At 39.8% G+C, this 22,393-nt stretch overlaps 1 long non-coding RNA gene across 1 annotated transcript; it reads right to left on the bottom strand.

The window, feature by feature from the left end:
- Positions 1-1,919: 1,919 nt before the first annotated feature.
- LOC121942804 (uncharacterized) lies at positions 1,920-21,175 on the bottom strand. The gene is made up of 3 exons (XR_006105829.2): positions 21,006-21,175; positions 19,078-19,142; positions 1,920-3,992 (listed from the first exon to the last, which is right to left on the bottom strand). It is a non-coding gene; the product is annotated as an uncharacterized LOC121942804 (long non-coding RNA).
- Positions 21,176-22,393: the final 1,218 nt, after the last annotated feature.

Genomic DNA, 22,393 nt, shown 5'->3' with positions numbered 1-22,393 from the left:
TCTACACATCATTGCTACTTAAGAAACAACGACAATGTGATTCAGAGACAGCCAGTCAGTACTCTTGTAAGAGTTCTGGTAAAAGACCTGTGTGTTTTACATAAACATGCTAAACCCAGCCAAAGACAATGAAGGGAGCTTGCAGTGATGATACATTATGACTATTTGTCATCATTTAGTTGATAAATAGTAGTTTTAGTTATAATAGTTTTCCATTGCGATTAGTCACATTTATCCTCTATTTCAAGATTATTAAGACATTTGCCCTCAGAAGTAGTTGGATGGCATGTCAAAACGCTAGTTTGCTTCAACCTTGACCTTTTGACCTACTATCAATGGCTAATCTCTACACTATACTTCCACCAGACAGTTATCTCTTGTTACCATTTGGGGCCACAAGTGAGTGACGCGGTTTAGGATAACATTAAAATGTCAAGAACTAACTCAAGCCCTTTATCATTGACATGAATCTGTCTACTATATCTAGATAACAATTTTATTATGATTTATAATGATTTGTATGACTGTCTCTGTCTGTCTTTTGTCCACCAGTTTATCTGTCTCTCTTTCCAATGGTTTTCCTGTCTACTTGTCTCTCTATGCTTGAATCTCTACATAGCTCTCTGCCTGTCTGTCTCTCAGTCTTTTTGCTTATCTGCAGGACTATTAAGTGTGTGCGTGTGTGTGTCTGTGAGTGTGTGTGTGTGTGTGTGTGTGTGTGTGCGCGTGTGCTGAATGGATTTGCATGAGAGCCAGTGGGGTGACCCTGCTCTCTCACGCCAAGGCTTCTGTGGAACAAATAGGACTAGTCGGATGTCGTGACAGCACTCACATCAGTTTAAATAAGAGTGCTGTGCTGCAGCCGTGTGTGTGTGTGTACGTCTGTGTGTGAGTGTGTGTTTAAGCAAGCAGCCAGGCACGCATTTAGTCAGAAAAGCTTTACGAGGCTTTGTGTGTACATATGAAAGTGTCCCTGTGTGTGTGTGTGTGTGTGTGTGTGCAGGGCTGTGTGTTTCAGCCATTGAGCATGCAATATCTTATGAGGTTGGAGATTTTGTGAAGAGGAAGACAGCGATATTAACAGTTTAATGAGCTCAGTGGGGTTCACACACACTGACACACAGGCCAAACGCTCCACAGAGTTCCTTTGAAAAGGAACAGGTTTGTCCTGTAAGGCCGACCTGCCTTCTGAATAAATGAACGCTGTCACGGGGTTAAACAGAGTTCACTTCATCATACATCACTGCAATATAAATGAGCGGCAACCACAATCCATTGTAACTCGTCATTATAGATATAAAGTCTGGGAATTTAAATAGATGTTATTTTCGAGGGTGCAGTCAGGGACAATGAATTTTTAGATCAAATTAAGTTAATTATTTTTAGATTGTTTACCTAAATAGGGGTTCATTCGATGATATGTTTCCTTATCTGCTCCCATTCTGTCACATAAAAGGATATTATTTTTCGTTTTTTTGTTAATGCCACATGGCCACTGTATATTTTCCTTTGAATATAAAACCTTACCATGCTCACTGCTGTCTTTTAAAACACTTGAAAATGTATTTTACAAACCTTCAAAATAAGACCTGCATAAGACAACAAAGTACAAAATGTGACACATTTTGAGGTTATTTTCTAGATGAGACTTTGATCTATTTCTCCAAGTGTCAGGTGATTGATTGCAAGCAAAATATAATGTAATGCAAAATCTAGTATAAAAACACATTCTAGTTAATACAATACAACTGAATAAAACTGGCATAACCAAATTAAAGTTAATATGTTCAGAACACAATTATGTTTCAAACACAAAAAATGGTGGATTTTTACACTCTTACATCATTAGCAAAAAATGTTTTTGATAAGGATACTTAATTATGTGTGGGGGTTTTCTGTACATTTCAATGGATGATGAATCTGAAAGCAAGACCTTTTTCAAACAAAAAACAAGGGTTTATTTATTTTTCATGAATGGTTAACTCATATCAGTTACGAAAGTGATGCTTTAAAACACAATGCATTTATATTTTGCATTGCCATCAGGGCTAAAAATATCCTCATTTTCTGGAATATCTTGTGAAAACAGTATGTGGAAAGCCTCCTGAGATGAATATCCTGTGTACGTAATCAATAACATGCGTCATAAGCTGATTGTATCAACGGAAAGTCAAATCTGAAAAGCATTTCCCTGTTGAAACACTATTCTCCTTTTCATTTTCCAGTGACATTGATATTTTTGTCGGGGAAAAAACTGAGTAAAAGCTGTTAATGTTGCATAGGCTGTTTGTACATTTATAAGTCATATAACATATTTTGTTTACTTTTAACAGAGTTTTAACACAAATTATGTTAAACAATATGATTTATAGACTGAAACTTTCCTTGTGCTTCCTCCTTTCCTCACAGCTGTCCATGCTTGTTTAAAAAGGGGATCGGCTCTTCTACAGTCCACTTTAGATGATGTGTAACACTGTGATTGGCTTACAGACATCCCATCAAATAAGTCTGTGCATTTGGAAGGAGTCACATGGCAGTCATCACAGATCTAGACATCCTAGAAAAGTTGTGTCCATTGGAATCCATTGGGATCTGAACTATACAACTAAATAACTGTGGGTTGTTTTTTTTTAATGCTGTACAGCGAGGATGAACCCTGATATCTCCAAATATGCTGTGTGTTCTACTTTAAGGGTGTCGTCAGAGTGTGTTTGGATCATTGCTGTTGTTTTCTGTGCCTTGTGTGAAAAGTGTCCCACAAATGTGACCTTGCATACTCTATGATGGTTGCAGCTTTGTCCTTGTGGTAGTATCCCTACATTTTCTAGTTTTAGATTTATTGTATCATGAAAACTGTTTGTTTTGGTGGCAAAACCAAAGATACACATTTTATGTGTTCACAAGTCATGCTCATGGTTAAGGAGGGAGTGGTTTCAGTGTTTTGTACAAACAATGACGATGGAAATTGCAGATTCAGCTGTTCATCCTCAAATGAATTCATGGGTCGTTCCTTTTGTTATGATGATAATTTATTACTATTGTGCAAAAACTGCAGGATCATGTGGAATGGTACAATGAATGCTTCACAGTGAGAAAGTGGGAGACAGAGAGGATACATAGAGAAAAAAATCGAACAGGATATTCATCTGGCATGATTAATTTTAGTTTTTTGGATAGTTTTAGTTTATCAGAGTGTGGTCTGGTCATTTTTCAGGGTAAGAAACTCGAGTACTTAGATGATCAGACAGACTGTAAACAAACTAATAATTCAGCCAAAATGCCCAAAGCTATTTATCTGGAGGTAAACTGTGATGATTACAGTTTGGGTAATAATACATCTTTGTTCTCTCTTCCAAATTCAGTTCAGGAGATTGTATGTATGTAAACTGTATGATCATCTGACTGCTCATTTCCTTTCCTGTTTGTCCCTCTCAGTGATGTTGCTGCATTACTAAATCTTAGTAATTAGTTTGGTGAGTACAATGACATAACCTATAAGAAAGACAGCAAAACCTACCAAAATGTTAAGAAAAAAAATGCAGTTTTAAAGTCTAACCAATCACTGTGTATTTGTAACTTATTTAAAAACATTTAACTATAATTACCAAATTGTGATTCGAGGGAATACATTTTTTATAGTAAGGGTTTCCCCTTAAGCTGAACTCAAATGAACCTGGTCAGGTAGTCTGCATTTAGGGTGCCTACACAGCCTCTGCGTCACCACACACCCTGAGGCGTGACTGCTGACGAAACACAAGGAAGATATGCGTCACAGTGGCAGGACGGGGGAGGTAAGTGCAATGCGTGCAGCTGATGACTCTCGCGTTGGAAACCCCTTTCACTATATGGCAAGTCACGAAGGCATTTGCGTCTCTTGTTTTCTCCCTGAAGCTGTGAAGGGAGTCCTTTGAGCTGTGTGTCGGCAGGGTAGTAGCCCCACTGACACACACATGCACCGCTAGCCATCCTGAGGCGACCACGACTCTGGTCTCCTGAGAGACAGCGAGAAAGAGAGAGGAAAAAAAAGAGAAGAAGGAGACAGGGAGTCAATGTATGTGTGTGACTGTGAGTGAGCTGGCTGTGAGACATAATTACGGCAGATTAGTGAAGCCACACTGAGAACCTGAGTCGGAGCCGTCTGGACCCAGAGACAATGACCTCTGGGATAGAGGCTCTCACACGTTATACAAACACACACACATACACACACACACGAAAACACACACACACAAGCATGGAGAGATCCTCACGGAAAGGTGGAGTTAAGTGGAAAAAATACCGAGTATCTACACGCTTATCCCCTGCTCATAAATTCCAATCTGAGCTGCACGTTTTTACTCTGTCAGCAGGATCGGGGGTTCATGAATCCCTGAGGTAGTTCCAATGTGAATAACATAAGTTAAGCAATGACAAGATATTAAGCCAAAATACTCAAACAAAGGCCACCGTTGTCTGTAGACACACATACAACCACACACGGTGGACAGCTTCTTTGCTGTTAACTGTGGTCTCTGAGGCATCTTGAGTAAATAGGATGCAACAGTCGCTTTGCTTTATTGATAATGCAACATCAACTGAAGCTGAGATATGTCATCAAGGCCACAGTTGTCAAATCTGAACATCTGGAGCCTGTTTCACAATAGCACTCTGTATACATAGACTGCAAATGGTGGAAGTTTTCTGTTTTGTTGCTACCAAATTGCAGATAAATGTGTGAGTCCTACAAGACTCTTGTCAAAAATAACTAAATGAAGTTTGGATGTTCCAAATTTGCTCTCAAAAGTCAACCCCAAGACTCTAAAGCCTCCTGCAGACTGTAGAGGTTTTGCATTTTATAAGTTAAGTGCACGTCACACTCTGCGACATGGATCTTAATAAACTTGGGTACGCAGGCTACAACCTATGTCCATCGACTTCAGCACACACGAACAAAACGCTGTTGGTGTGTGCCATTCATCTACACTGCTGCAGTGGTAAAGAAAAATGTAAACAAACAAATGGAGCTTGGTTTTTTATCGCACAACTGACAGCCATCCTTGAACCTCTCTTACTTTGCAACACACAATCACCATTTTAGAACCACGACTAAAGACATCCCCACGTTTCTGTTATCTTTCGTCTGAGACAGCCCAAAAGAGCACAAAGATGTAGTGTTGAGAAAATCTGCTGTCAGCTGTATTCTCTCGTGTTCCTTTATAACCAAAATCTGTAATGTCCTCATTTAACTGAAGAAAATTTGGAGGCCTCCAATCACTCATTTCTGAAATGCAATTCACAACGCTCAGATCATCAAGTGAGAGATGTAGTAATCTGTGTTATCTGCATAGCTTTGGAAACAGATGCTATGTTTACGCAATATTTTTGCCTATTGGCAACAAGCAAACAGAAAACAAAGGGGCCCAGGCCTGAACTTTGGGGCACACCACAAGAAATATTTACTCTTCCTCAGTAGAACTCCCCAAGGGAAACAAAGTAGTCTCGACTTGTAAGGTAAAACCCAAACCAATGTAGAGCGCACAATTATAACCTTTCTTTTATGCAGCCTTTACATACCTGTTTCTATCTATGCTTAGTTGGAGCTATCCTTATAACATGAAGAATAACTGTTTTTACATTTTGTTAAGACAAAGGATAACAAGCTGTAAAAGGTAGACAGAAGATAAGCAAAAGGACATTTTTGAGTGCAGAAAAACGGTATAAGCATTTATCTTGCAGGTTCACTAGACAGTTCTGGGAAGTTGACATGTTTGTTTAACAGAACAAAGAACTTCCAGCCTTCTGTTTTCACTCACTTCGTTTTCTCCTCCTGTGAGAGACAAACAACAAAGAATGCTGTTTTTTTCTATTCTTTCTACAGAATGCTTTTTTAATTTGCTCCTCATTACTTTGTGTGTATGTATGTGTGTGTGTGTGTGTGTGTTTCTGGGCAGCACTCCAGTCTGTCATCTCAATCTGATCTCTATCACCCACGGCTGTCTGGCTGGGGTTATCTAGCCAGAGGACCACCCCTGCTGAAAGGAAGAGGAGCACCACTTGTCCTACTCACATTTTAACATCCTTTTTCCCTTGTTCTCCTCTACATCTTTACTTTCACTAATCATTCATTAACACCTGCCCCCTTATCTTCAGCCCTCACTTGTTTTTCTGTCATTGACACTGTATTTATCTTTTCACCTCCTGTGTACTTCAAACACTATCTTCTTTTACTGACCTCTTAACTCTCTCTCTGTCACATCCTGCTTCCTTTTTTATTAGTTATTAGTTATATTAGTTATGGTTTTAAGGGACGTTATGTGCTGCACTTTCTAATGATCTTTAAAAGTTCTGTTAGGCTATTATTTTTAAACAAAGCCAGGCTAGCTGTTTTCCCCTGCATTTAGTCTTTAATCTTGAAAATGACCCCCCCAGCCCCAAAAAAAGAAGAAAAAAAAAATCACATTTCTAGAAAGATCGAACCTTTCCATTTAAGTCAAACACTGCTTTAATTATGCAATGTACTCAAAAATGTGAATTAACTGTGTTAAAAATCTGAAAATATAAAAGTAGGTAGAATTTGAGATTTATTTTCCACCATGCATGTGCAGCACTCATACTTCTACGCAAAGCATAGATCTACACAGTCGTCTGTATATTGATTTACATGCACTGCATGTGTGCATATAGATTTTTTAAATTTATTTTTTATTTTTTGTCATGCCTTGTTGCATGCAATATAGTCTTGAAGCATGATCACATTATGGTGTTCGTTGCATTGATAGTTTGGTTCTTGCACATAGCATTATATCCTGTGCAGCTCCATCTCTCACCACCTGCTTTGTATGAATGATGTAATGCTCAGTGCCCACTTAAAAAAAAAAGTGTGGACAGCCCCATGGTTGTTAGAATAAGATAAATTCTAGACCTCACAGCTAGTGGAAAGTTGCATAAACCAAAACATACTCGACTCACATCGCAAGTGGCCCACCCTTTGTGTCAGTGTTGATGGTTCCTTCCTCACTTCCTTGCTGTAAGATAAGGAGTTGGTCCAGCCCTTTGGAGGGGTGTGTGTCTTAATCAAGATCGCTCCAAACAGAAACACAAACAGAGTGAACAAATTAGACTTGGCAGAGACTGGGGGAGAGTTTATAAGGATTGGGATCTTGGAGGGTGTACAGGGATTTGGCCGCCTGCTTATATACAAAGTTATTCATTTTAATTTCGTCACTCATATTGTTTTGTCTGTTGTTGACTCTGGTGGGGCTGCCAACACGCAGGCGTAGCATTTCCTCTCTTAATGCAGTAAGAAGGCGGGAAAAAGACAAATTGCTCGCCTTGTAAGCAAGTAGGCTCAGGTTGATTTCATCCCTCGGTTTCTCCGTATTTGCCCTCCATATTTGCCTTTCTATACCTGCTTAATCCATTCTTCGTAGTTAACATCTACCAAATGAATCCTTAATTCATCCCAGGCTACAATCCAAGATCACACTATAATCCTTTGATCATTAAATCTGCCAGCGAATGCTGAACTTGACAGTGTCAGCCTGATCTTTTGCATGGTTAAGCAAGGTGTTTGCATTTGGGCTGTCCAGATCCATTTCCCCTTAGGTAATGCTGTCTGCATATCGTAGTTAATCAACACGTACAGCTAGACACACGTAAGGAAAAAAGCTGACATACACACACTTACACAGATGTGCGCACTGGCTTTCACACGCACAAACACACACACAAAACCCCCTAAGCCAGCCATGAATGCTTTCTGTGTAGCAGAAAGTGCACATTAACACATCTTTAAAACCTGACATTTATATCACTCTCCCTCTCTCGACTCCCCTTCTCTTTGGCTGTGGTGTTGTTGGCTCCATTTGAATCCCCAGCTACTAATTAGGCATTTGTTTTGAATCTTTCTCTTGATTTTGCCTGGTCGTTACTTTCCCCACATTTGCATGTGAAGCGCGGGCACGCCCAGCCATTAAAACTATCTCAGGGCTCTCTGGGGGGAGAGCGACACATGAATGACACATGAGAAAAAGAGACAGAGAGAGAGATGACAGATTATCAAAACCACGTTCTTTAGGGGTTAAGAAGAAGAGCAGCGTAATGATAAATGTCTTGTTATTTAGAATAGAAAGCACTGTTCAAACAATCAGGCATTCAAAAATCCATCTCAAAGAACTCGTGGGAAACATACAAAGTTACATCAATATGATTTCAGTATGAATTCTATTCGAGGATGTGATTTTCTGGTTGGACACTGCGACTAATACATCATTTCCAAAGTCTGTGTTAAAGTAGAGCACTAGCTGTGAGACTAAAGATACGGTGTTGTATAAATAAAGCTCATGATATGCTGCCAACTTTAGATTCCCACTTATCAGCTAAATCGTGAAAGGTTCCTCAGCTCCATCCTACAAGCACTCACGCTGCAAACAGAACTGAGATGACGTATTCGCCACACACGTCTGAGCAAACTACATATACATCACCTGTATGTGTGCATCTGTGTGTGTGTATGTGTGTAGGGGGGGGGGGCTCCTGTGTTGCCTTGACAACCTGCTGCAGTTTCTCTTTTTGTTTGCCCTTGGAGCCGAGAGCGGATTCACGCCAACGCAGGAGAAGAAATCGGAACAGAGGGAGGACGGAGAATGACATCGTCCTGGGCTTTCCATCTCACCTCTCGTGTGAAAGACACCCACGGCTCTCCCACCTGCTTTCACCTGTCAAGCAGCAGATGTAGGCTGATTGTGCTGATACGTCTACAAAGAAGGGAAGAGAAAAAAAACGTGTCTCATCTGTGAGCTTCGTGCTCTCGGGAAGTAGTTGAACATGGTAATCTGTATCCAACATTAGGGTCCAGGTTTGGGGCCAGATTTTATATCTTGCCTTGGTGAATGTGATCATTTAAAAGAATAGTTCAATATTTGCCTCACTGGAGTTAGATGAGATGATTGATAACATTAAGCTAAGCTTTGGTTAGCTTAGCTTCACATGAAAGACTGGAAGACTGGGAAAAACATTTAGCCTGGCTCTACCTGAAGAAGGGCTGAATATTGCTTAAAACATTACGTTACCAGTTCCAGTTTTTTCCCAGATCTGGGTACACAAAGGGTTAAATTTATGTATCATTTGACTGGAGACGTTTTAACACACCCAGCTATAACTAGACGTCAATAGGATGTCAGAAAGATGTCCGACTTGCAATACACAAAAATATTTTGTTTGGAATGAAAATCGGGCTGAAAATAATTTAAATGTCTAACGACTTTAGATTTCCATGTTGTGTCGATGCTAACATTATGACGTTTTGTAAAAGTTAGGTTTTGTTTACTATATCTTATGACTAAATGCTTCTATGTCAAGATGACGTTGGCATGAGACATTTGGAATATGTTGGATTTTGGTCACTTAACAACACAACTTAAAATCAACAAAATATCAACGTCATTTGTGTCAGTGTTTTATGTTAAATTGATATGAAGCTAACCAACTGCTGGCATTATTTATTGGATAAATGTGATGGTAGTGCTGATCTTATCATCGAACTTGGAGCGAAAGCAAACTTTATTTATCTACCCAAAATGTTGAAGTCTTTTGCTAAGACACACATGCCGAAGAGGTTATAGGTCAGCTACAGAAAAATTACCACAAAGCTTTTTTGACTTTGCTGTGTTGAAGGCTTGACTTGGAGCATCTGGTACAAGGGCAACTTGCAATGTCAGAGAAAAGAAATGCAGCAGTGCTAGGCTATGTTATCTGTCATGTGCAGAACCTAGTGTCAAAACATGGAAACAAAGGAATAGCATTTTGAATGACTAAATGAGCAATCTATTCTAACATGAGAAATACATCTCAAAATACCCACAAAAGTATCATCAGTTGCTATACAGTAACAGTGTTTTTTATCCCATTTCATTGTCCTATAATGTCAAAAATATATTTCGAAGACCTTCTGCTATTAGAGACTAACAGGCCGCAGTAATGAAAATGTATATCCTGCCCTTCATGCTGCTTTCCACTTTACCCCACAATCTCCATCTCACCGAACAGCTGTGTTTGGCAGTAAACACCAGTTGGCTTGTAAGTACAAACAGCTTAAGACTGAGTCAGTGAAAATGACCCGAAACACCCACTGTCCTCCACAACAGAAATGCTGTGAGAGTTTGGACTAGAAACAGAGCAGAGCAGGTAACCGTGTCCCCAGTGAATACAGAGATCTGTTCCTCGAGGTCTGGTATTTCTCTCTCTCCATCTCCCTTGTTTAGGGTGTGTGCAGGATACTTCCCAGAGAACCAGACGCCGTAGCCCCAAGCCCACCAATATCCTGTAACCCCAGCTTTTAGCACCTTGTCAAACTACAGTGTGTGAGCGCGGTTCAATCAGGCAGGACATTGTGACTGCCAAAACAGTATCAGATGATTGGGGACCATGATGCCCCCAAGACTTGTTGTCAAGGCTACAAGAGCAAAGATATAACAACAAACATTTACTAAACTACACCACAGACAAATGACAGAGCCAGGCTGTGTTACTGACCTTCTTTCACTTACAGCCTCTTGTTTTCAGCTGACACTGATAGACTCAGTAACCAAAACTCTTTTTACACAGAGATCACGCAATAGGGCCACATCAAAGTCCCTTCTTAATGTCTCATTTTCTTTCCTTCACACAGAACCAAACAACAACCATGCCGCCCCAGCATGTGATTATAAGTAACATGCTGGCATCGTGGAAGCAACTGAGGCTTGAAAAGTGTGAAATGTAACGCATCAGCCTTGGCTTCGAATGTGACATATAACATATGTGTCGGCAGTGCTTCCCAAATGATAACAATGGCACAACATGGCAATAACAATCATTTACCGTCCCTCTTCTGTAGCAGCTGATCTCATCCTCTGCTCGGAGGCGAAGGAGCTCCAGGGCCTCATTGTTTTCCCAATTTGCAGACATTTTTGGCTGCTTTTCTTCTTCTTACAGATAGCTGCTAACTGTTACTATCTGCTTTTTAATCCTCCCAGTGGTTTTCATGCCTAACATGTTGTCAAAATGTCACACCCACTATGTTAATAGTCCTATCCTGCTGGCTGTCCCTTTTACACAGATGTGAATTTGGCACTTTTACTACTGCCACTGCTAGCTGAAAAGCAAGACAACTCTGTCCTTTTCCTTTGCACCTTTTATAAAGAATGGCAAAGAGCAATAACGTTGCAAAATTACTGCCTTAAAAAGGCTATGTGTAGGGGTTTATAGAAGACCAACATTTGAGAAGCTAGTCTCACATGATCTAGTCATTTTTCTTTAAAAAAAAAAAAGATGCAGAACAATTAATATATCAAAAAACTTGCAGACTAAATCTCTCAGCTAAAATATCAATTGACTCAATGTAGCAGCTCTTGTTGACATCAGTGATCAAACCTGTAACCTCAGGCTCTCATTACTGCACCATCTGACTCCAAAATGTTTAGTTTTATTGTGGGATTATATGTGAGTGATGAAAGACACAAGTGGAGGAGAAATGATGTAGCACTCAGAGAGGCAGCCTTATTCTAGTGTAATTTGTTCTTGTGGATAAGATTTAAAAACAGACAAAAATATGTTGAAACAGCATGGATAAATATCTAGAATACTGACAAAAGTACCATCTTAGATGTAAGACAACCCTTGTCACAGGCACATTTAATACAAATAACAACTCAACGAAGTGAATCCAAAGATGCTGAGAGTCAATCAAAAATCAAACAAGTCTGAGTGAGGACTGACAGCCAAAGATATAAAGTGTGTGTTTACATTAAGGCGGACTGGCATAAAGTGGGCGTGTCTGTAAAGGGGATACTCATGGGTACTCAGAGAACCATTTTCATTCAGATTTCTTGAGGTCAGAGATCAAGGGACCCCTGTGAAATGACCATGCTTTTTTTAATTGCCAAAATTTAGCCTAACTTTGGAGTGTTATTCAGCATCCTTCCTGAGACACGAGCATTGTTGATAATACTGAATCCATTAGGCACCTCTAGTTTCATATGATACCAGTATCATCCCTCTAGCTTTGAAACTCCACCTGGCACAGCTTCTTAAGGACAGGGATGTCGGTCTGCAATTAACGCGATTAAAAAAAAAGTATGTGTTATGCATCGCGATTAACAGATGACACTGACAGCCCTAGTTTACATGCTTACATGTTTTTCTGCTGCAAACATTTCTATATTTTTTACTCCATCTTATACCTTTTCTACAGCAGGGACCTCTGCTCAGTCAGTGTTTCCCATCATGGGGCTGACTCACATGGGACCATTTTACACTCTGATGACCAAGCCATTCATACAAGACATGGGCACACGAGTCATACATTGTAGCAGCGGTCATTGTTTACAGGCTCTGACATTTCCACAACTTCTGTGTTTTACTGGAATATACATATATTACTGAATATTATAGCAATAGCAGATTCAGAATCTGAATCAGCTTTTAATGGCCAAGTAAGTGAGTACATGGAAGTTGACTCCAGTTTTAGTACATTAAATCTCACACAAAGTAACCAGGGTGTTTTTAATTGTTTTCTTATAGACATTGTTGAATAATGCATCACATATAATTGGAAGTAGGGTTTGAGGTGCAGTTTTGGGAATTATCATACCATGCAATTTATATGTCATTCACAGGGCATCACTATGACTTTAGGATACATTTCAAAGCTAATTATAAACATAAGAAAATTAGTGCTTTAACATTAATGCATCTCCTGTGCCTCCTGTGTTCTGTAGGTCAGTAGGTAATTTGGCTGAAAATGCAACCATCCAGCTCATTACACCACTGGATGAAGACATGAAAGGTGAGTCACTTTAGCAACGAATTGCAAAGTAGGGTACAGAGTTTGCAGGCTGACTGCAGATGGCAGGAATGCAGGCCTGCTGTGGCTAGTTAGCCAGATAGAGCTAAGCAGCATGCAGCACAGTAAATAAAGTGCAGTCTGTGCTGTTCTGCTACATGGTCTGTTCTGTTCTGGTCTCCAGGAAAATCAGGACGAATGGAGAGCAGCTGTTTTCGGGGGGCGTAGTGAAGAGGAGGGGAGGGGGTGCAAGAGGGAAATGGAGGAGGCTGAGTTTTTACATGGGAAAAGAATGTGAATGAAATTAATGGGAAGGGAACATGCCCAAGGCTACTTATCACACAAAAAAGATCTGGGCTGATACATAACACTGAGTTAGGAGGTAAAGGTGCAAGTGTAAGATAAACACACTGATGAAATGTAACTATGTACATTTACTCAGGTACAAATTTGATGTACTTACTTTTCATGTCAGTTTTGCTTTTACTCCGCTACATTTCAGAGGGAAACATTGCACGTTTCACTTCACGACGTTTCACTTCACTACATTTATCTGAACGCTTCAGTCAGTTACAGATTTTGCTTTGCAAAAAAGCATAAAAAGAGTTTAATGTTTTATGTTTTTTAATAAATTAATTAGTATATAATTTATACAAGAACAGCTGCAATGATTAGTTGATTCATTAATTAGTCAACTCTCAAGAAATTAACTGCCAATTATTCTGATAAACATTACAAAAATGCTTTAATTAAATAATTTTGGGGGGTGTAATTTTTATGACTTAAAACTTTATGGGGTGTTTTAAAATACTTTTAAAACTACTTTTCTGAGCTATTTTTTCCTCAATCACAGTTTTTTGAGTGTTTCTTAGCATTTTTATAATTTTGAGTTGGGGGTTCTATTTTTTGGGTTTTTTAAGCTTTTTTTTAAAGATAATTTAGAGGTTTTTATATGTAAATAAATCATCATAAATCGATGTTTTTCCCTTTTTAATATAATTTGGCGTGTTTTTTATTTCTAATAATTTTAAGTTTTGGGGTTTTTTTTAAATTAATTTACTAATATTGAGGTATTTTAAGTGTTTTTGTTTTTTTTTAATAATATGGTTGGCATGATTTTTTCTGAATTGGTCACTTTTACTTCTTTTACTCTATGTATTTTCCTGATTATACTTACTTACTCAGTATTTTCACAGTTTGGTAATAGAATTTTTCCAGAAGTAAAAGAAGAATTAGAAGTCAGGCAAATGCAGGTGAAGGAAAGGCAACAGTGTGTGACACAAAGGTCATTCTTTGAAGTCGTGAGCTTTAAGCTGTAGTCATTCGCAGGACTCCCCTGAGATTCCCTGTGTATGTGACTCATGCTACAGCAGCAAGATGTGACGTATAGCTCTGAAACTTTAGTCTTTGAGTCACTGCAGGGTAGTTTGAGGGCGCACAGTGATAATGGGATCGTGTCCCGTTTGCTGCAGTCGTCTAGGTCTCGCTCCATCTATCACTCTCCCTTCAAATGCAATCTCTCTGACCTTTTTTTAATGTCCCAGATCCCAAAGGGCCTTCCTCTCCCCTCTGTCCGTCACCAGTCTCTTTCATACTTATCCTCTCTCTTTTAATTTCACTCACTATCTCAGCTTACAGATCTCCCCCTCTCACTGCCTGTGTGACTGATGTCCTGTACAGGGAGAGGGGGGAGGGACAGCAGAGAGGGAAGAGGGGAAAAAAGAAAGTGGTGCAGAGGAGGGAGGGATGAGTTTCACAGACGTGCCACCAGGCTGTACACATTCCTCAAGGGCTGTGCATCCTGTTCTTTCTTTCCCACCTCCACCAAAGCTCACACACCACGCTGCACGTACGCATGCCTCACTCACTCTCAAACACATACCCCCTCCTACTCCCACAATGGTGCCCACTCTTCCTCCAGCATACTCCCCATAAGACAGGAAATGGTGACTTTTTCTTTGTTCTTTATGTTTTTTCTTTATTATTTTCCTCTGTTTCCAGCACTACCAGCATTTTTTCTTCCTCTGACAGGGAGAGCTGTTTTCATTATACCTACACACTGGCCTGGATGACGAAAACAAAATGGTTTTGATAAGATGAATTTACACTCTCCCTCCCACTTGTCATCACCATCCTGCATTCCCCTCCCTCCCTGTAACCTATTATTGCATCACTTGGCCTCAGGGATCAGCAGCAGACAGGGACATGGGGAGACAGACAAATACAAAGACGTACAAACGACAGAAGGTAAGCAGGAAAGAAAGCAGCTTTGCAGACGCCAGTTTGATGGTGACTTGGAGGTCATTGTAACATTTGGCAGGTCTCAGGACATCTTAACATTAGCTGTACCTCATGTTCACACTGAACTTAGAAAACATGGTTTCAAATACTATGCTGCATAGAAAAATGAATGAACCCCAAAAAATGTTAAAGTTTGATTCTCTTATTCTCTTTAAACATAAAAGGTTATGTCCTTGCAATCACACCTGCAATTGCTTTTCTCAAGTGCAATCTCTATATATTGTGTGTCTGTCTATGTTTGAACTGTATGTTATTTTTGCATAAAAACATGCCAAATTAATAGCACTATTAGAAAAAAAGAAGTAAAATAACACTTAAACTACCTAAATATTATTTAAATAGTTTTAAAAACACTGGAAAATTCTTGAAAAAGAGGCATGAGGGTGAATAGATAATGATTGAATTGGGTAACCATCCCTATAAGGTAACGAGACACAGGAAGCTTCCAAAACAGAGTCATGCACAAGAGAGACAGTACTTAATGTTTGATTAAATGTGTTTACTTGCAATAAAATATGCTGTTTAAATAAAAATTGCCAGTGCGGACACAGTTGTTGCTGTATGATGCAGAGGAGCTTCTGTTCCATTCAGGGACAGGAATAGGCTCTAACTCATTTAGCCTTGATTTACAGACTTGGATGGATGAACAAGACATACAAGTTAATTTATCATGTCGGGAGCGGCCAGACACAGTTTGAGTCCCAGCCCATTATATTAAGAAACTCTGCAGTACAGAGCGTGAAAACAGGATGGGTGCGCTGATTCATCGCTGTTCGTCATTTGGCAACTGCTAGAGTTTAGTCACCCTACAGTCTAATTGTCAAAGGTGTACACAAGTCTGAGTAAATAAGGATTGGGGCGGATTTATAATGTTCTGAGTGTCTGTGTGAAGTAGATTGCCCATGTATGAGCATATGTGAGTATGTTTTGCAAGACTGAGCTAGTATTTGTGAAAAGCCTGTGTGTGTGTGCTCGCGCTATAATCCTTGAGGCCTTAGGGAGGTGTGCGCACATTTCAGTCTTTTCCTGTTGCTTCCCATTAATTCCACCTGTATACACTGGGAATGAGCCCCTGCTGGCCCTCACCCTTCCTGCCTCCTCCCTCCTTCCACTCCTCCCTGACTCTAAATCCCCAGATGTAGGCTTACCGAACACCCAGAGAGACCAGGCTGCTCTCTTCTGTTGCATGCTGTTCCTCTCTGCACACTGTGTTCTCAGCCACAGCTCCACACATTACAATTTGAATGGATAGGATGAGCATATTTATTCAAATCAACATTTGAATGGCCATTTCGCTGGAACATGTAAGACAGCTGCCACATGGCTGCTGAACTTTTGATAATGTTGCCATGGGAATGAGCACTGGCACAGTGCACGGGCCTCACAGAGCTGAGGTGTTGCCAGCTGTGCTGAATGTTTGCATTGTGTGTGCCTGTTTGCACTGCCCACACACACACACACAGACACTAGAGGAACATAATGGACATTTAAATGACAACCAGGGTTGAGTAGGTCACTTTGAAAACATTTTACATCACAGTAACAATAATAAAAAGTAACATAACCCAGTTTCCAATGAAGTCAAATTACTCTCTGCTTCTTTCATTTTACTTTCACTCATAAGGTATGAGTGAAATGCTAATTGTGTACCAAATATAAAAGAAACATACAGTAAAACTAAAATTTCTACCTCATACACCTCTGTGAACCAGTCAAGTTGCAGTTACAATTTACATCCATGTCTGTCCAGACTCATGTCACATGTAGGCATTACAGTAGACAATGCTTCAAACATGGATGTTGCTTCAAAGAAGCTACATACTCTGATTATGGCAGGGACGGGACGCTACTCAACCATCTTCAACCTGGCAGCACAATAGATCAACACAATCAATACAGTTTCGAGAAGGTCACCCAAAATTAGTGTGATATTGTGCTCACGACAATAAGAGGGACACAAGGTCACAGTGACCTTTGACCAGCAAAATCTAATCAGTTCATTGTTGAGTTCAAGTGGATATTTGATATTTGTTTGAAGCCTTCAGTTACAGCTAAAAACATATCTTGTGAGGTCACAGTGACCTTGACCATTGACCATGAAAACCTAATCAATTCATCCTTGAGTCTTAGTGTCCTTTGTGCCACATTTTAAGAAATTCCCCTCAAAGTGGTCCTGTAATTTTGCAATCACGAGACTGGGATGTACAAGTACATGAACGGACGGGCGGACAACCCGAAAAAATAACGCCTACAGCCATTGCTGTCTCTGGTGTGGAGGCATAAAAATGTGCCTTTATTTACTGTTAACTGCCTTTAACATCTACTTCAAAATAAGTAATCCAAAAAATTAGACCAATTAATTACAATACCTTTTAAGCACCAATACTGAAGCAGAGTAGTTTGGTTTTATATAAAAAAAAAACATGTAATGTTTCTGGTAGCACCCAACCCAGACAGAATACAACAATATCATCTAGATATCAAATGCAACCGTGAAAAAGAATCTGGAAGTGATAACTGTATATCCTATTCACTTACTAAACTTATACATCTATAAATATAGTCTAGAAACTGGCAGGTGCAGTCCTGTCTGTTTAGCAGCAAAAGATTACCCTTATTGTCACTTTTTTGATCAAATAATGCTGGATGAAAATGTAATCTCAAACTTCTACTACACTGTGGGAAGACCACCTGGAGTTTAAATGTGGCATTTGAAAAAACGTTTTTTAAAGTCAGCCTACACTGTTCTAAGTAACGTCATTCATTAGATATAATCCAGCAAGCACAGACTACATAATACTGGCTCTCATTGTATTATCTAACATTTGCAACGGATGCTGATGCCTTATATGGTCATTCCCTAAAAGACGAACTGAAAAGAGGTCTGAAATGTTATTACTGATATTACTGATTTTCCCTTTGAATCTCAGCACAGGAATGACGGTTAGATTTAAGTGTGTCGTGCTATGAGAGTTACACCATCATCTGAGGTTTCCAGTATGACTGAGAGAAATATCACACCTTCCCTGTGAGAGGAAATACGGGGAAACTGATGGTGTTTTTTCACTGGTGACTAATAGGTGAGTAGGCAGGTGTGCTCCTCCAACTATACACTTTTTTTAAAATAAAGAGCTAATGATTTACAAACAAATCATTTAAAAAAAAAAAAAAAAGTAACAAAAAGTCCCAGTAATAGCTACTAAAGTGGAAGCCTCGAGGTAAATGAGAAAGAAGACTGGGTTCACATTGGGCACATGAACTGGTGAATAATTGATTTTGGACAAACAAGCTGTTTTCGCTGCTCTCATGTCTGAGCCATGACTGAGGGGAGGGGATCATGATGTTTTAACATGTGCTTGTTAAGCCTCAATTATTAAGGCAGGATCCACAGTCCTGTGGCACGGCTAACCTTTTGAACTCAGCACAGACGAGCTGGGTTTGCATGCATCCTGGCATACATGCGCCTGCACGCACGCACGCTCCATATGGCACAATTAACCTTTTGAACTCCAAACAGACACAGAGTCAGACGGATGCACATGAACATGCATAGAAACACACACATAAATGTGCATCCTTAGACTTTTACACGCAACCTTGTGTGAGAAGGTGGAAGACTCCTGAATAAGTCCTTGATTAGAAGCCATCTTTCGTCTTTCTTCCTTGAAAGGCCACATTATACATGGTTCGAGTGGTGTGAGCAGAAGCTACCTGATTCTCACGCATTTGAACAAGAGTACTTTGCTAGAGAGAGAAAGGAATGCTGCTTTCTTGGGAGTGGCGACAATCATATTTTCTACACTTTTAATTACTTCTGTAAATTGTACATTATATGTACATACAAAGGGGCTAAATGAGCAAAACATTGCGACAGAGTTGTAACAGAATCATTCAGCTTTTCCTAATTTATCCCTTCATTTGGATGCTTTGTGTTTAATATTTCAACATTTGCCACATTGCACAGCTTTACATACCTTCAGCTTTCAGGGAGCCCTCAGGTGCACATCCTGCACGCAGATGCAGACTTCATCCTACACATCTAAAAAGTCGAAACACATCACATTAGCACACACTAAAGTTACAAATTATGAATTATTAGTTCATCTTCTGAACTATTTTATAAACTAGAATTATATATAATTTAACCAATTTGCACAACTGAAAAATGACCTGCTAATATGTTCAACAGCATAGAAAATTTGATGAGAAAAAGTGAAACACTGCCTTTGTTCAGACTTCCATGAAAGGTGTACACCAACAGGGTAAAAATCATGTCTTATGGGTCATCTTTGATCCAGCAGTTATAAAATCATTTTCATACCACAAAACACACACACACACACACGCACACACACACACACACACACACACACACATACACAAATACATCTGCAAAGTTCATGCACACAAACTTTCATACTAAAAAAAAATGTTAACACCTATGCAGTACCTTTAGCAATAAATAATAATAATAATAATAATAATAATAATAATAATAATAATAATAATAATATCAGTAAACCTCTACTTTAGTAAAGAAAACAATCATAACAGGTCTATAAAAAAACAAATGGATTTCACTGATTAAATGCAGTCTCTCTGCACTGTGAAGAGAAAAACCTAGATATTCACAAACTTTGTGATGAATGACTCGTTTCTTCATGCAAAATAAATTTGGGGTTTAAAATTGAATCAAGCTGCTTTATTTTAGGGGTTTAGTGAAGGCAGGTCATTTTTGACCCCTTGGACAATAAGAATATACAGAAAATTAGGACGATACAAGGGTTTAAGTGCTGAAAGAAATAATTGAATGTATCTCCATTATGTCGGATCCACTGCACTGCCTATTATACATTTATCAAAAGATGATACAGTTATCAAAATTGCATCAAGGAGCCTTATTCAATGCAAATCAAACATCCATCCATCCATCCATCCATGCATTCAACCATTAGCTGCACTCGCTTATCTGGATCCCGGCCAAGGGTGTAGGTTTCGTTTCAATATTCTGAGGGGACACACATGACACGAGGCATTTGTGTGTCCCCCTCAAGAAAATGTTGAGCATCAAACACTCATTCTGGTGAATTTGTATACAACAACATATAGCAGTTTATAAATGTCTTAAATTTTGTCCAAATAAAAGTCCTCTGCTTCTTTAATTTCTATCATTGGGGGAAACATATGTAAATAAATATAAAAGGAGAAGTGTCAGATCTGCACATGATGATCCGAGATGACATGTTGCTAATAACTGCTCGATTGAACTCCCTGTTTGGTAATGGAGCAGAAACAAGACACCAGCTAATGCTGCAACATAAACATTTTATAGTGCATGCTTGTTCACTATGGCACACTGAATAAAGCTGGAATAATATTGGTTCGCTTTTTGCGTTGTAGTCCCAAAATGACTCTTCATTGTGTTGTTTCAGAGTCCCAACAACACCAGTCACATCCTATGAAGCAAATGCATGTTTTGTTTACCTGTCAGACAGCTAACACCAAAGCTAACATGCTAACTTTGCCTCCTCAGAGAAGTGGTCTTCCTCAGTAAAAACACTCAGTCACTCACAATGAAGCAAAATGTAGCTGAAGCAGAGTTTGTCAGCTCTGTCTTATCTTTCGGTTTTTGTAGCAACACTCAGACACTGAACACACAGCTGACAGCAAGGTTAGCTACCTGCTAGCATTGTAATGGACTACCAAAATCACAAAACTAAACAAGCATCACTTACATTTTGAGAGCTGGGGCTTTTAATATTAACTTTATAACCAGAGATTAGCGAGCACATTTCCCTGTTAGTGTGTTTTTCTTCACTTGATCCTCACAATATGTGCATACTGATCACTGTATCATTAGCAAGGCCATGAAGCCATGACTTTAAGTTACTGGTAGACTTACCAGGATGTGAACCTGCGCACCAAGAATCCTTCAGCAGGTTTAACACTGCAGACTGTCCTCCACCCTCCAAGCTCCCTGATGGTGCAGACAAGCACCACCAAACAAATTAGTTCAATTTGTTTGGAGTGTTCCCGCCTGTTCAGGCTCCTGATAGGCCTGCTCCTGAAGTCTCTTTGTCTCCCTGCCTCCTCCTCCTCTTCCTCCTCCTCCTCCTCTCCTGTCCCCCTCTCCCTGCAGGATTCAAATCCTCTGAACCCCAATTAGATAAACAGGAGATGACAGCAGCACTGGTGGAGCACAGCCAGAGAGATAGATGACGATAAAAGACAAAGAGAGAGAAAAGGAGATAGAGATGGACACAGAGAAAAAGGGCTGTAATTTTGTACCTGCACAGATCAGGCACAGTGTTTGGTACTTAATGGCTCATCCTGACATTGCTTGGCACAATTTGAGAGGGGAATATACAAGAGGGAAATGTCAATAAAACTCAGGCATTTTGGTACCATTATGGTATCCACCTCAGGCCACATCTTGGCACAAGAACTTGTGTTATCTGCTGGGTTTTTTTTTTTTGTGGTTTCGGGTGGCAAAAACAAGATGTGGCCCCATCAAAGGGCTTTGGGAAATTTCCATCTTCTCTCTTCACAACAAAAAGCTCTATTGTGGTAATGCCTTCCCACCTGGTCTTATGAGAGAAGACATAAATATGATCTGCTCAGTTAGTTTTCAGGTTGCATCACCTGTTTAGTAATAAAAACTCGCTGGCTGGAGGGAATTACTTCTCAATACTATACAATTCTGCTTCCTAAATCTTTTACAGAATAGAGGGGAGGCTATAAAGCGGCAGAGAGAAAAAATCAGAACACAAAAATAAGCGCTGCAGATAATTAGGAGGCCATAAACCAAGTGTGCAGAGACAGTACACCAAGCCACTAAATGGTCAGAAATATTTAGCAAGTCACAGGTCATGAACTCTCTCTCAGACTTAACCATGACAGTATGCACACGCACTCGCACATCTAACTTCTTTCCGTGGTCATGCAGAACGGTGCCTAAAGCTCAGCCTCAGGCAGGGTCTTAAAGGTCACGATCCCTATGCCGCTTTAGAAGGTCGCGCAAAGTTCATGACACAAGCCTGACCATATTTGGCTGCTGGATCTTTTAAAGGCTTAGAGCTGAAATTTGAAATGATAGAGAGGGAGGGAGGGGGAAAAAACAGTAACTGGAATGTTCATTGGTTGCAGCTGGGCATCGTTGGAGCAATATGGACCTGGGCTTAATGCAGGAAGTGTGTGTGTGTGTGTGTGTGTGTGTGTGTGTGTGTGTGGGTGTGTGTGGGTGTGTGTATCTTTGTGCATACATATGTGCATGCATGGCAGTGTGTTTAT

This window comes from Plectropomus leopardus, chromosome 6 (genome assembly GCF_026936395.1).
Source record: "Plectropomus leopardus strain MGB_pleo_1.0 chromosome 6, ASM2693639v1, whole genome shotgun sequence".
In the NCBI taxonomy this organism is placed as follows: domain Eukaryota; kingdom Metazoa; phylum Chordata; class Actinopteri; order Perciformes; family Serranidae; genus Plectropomus; species Plectropomus leopardus.
This window is presented reverse-complemented; position numbering and strand designations above follow the sequence as displayed.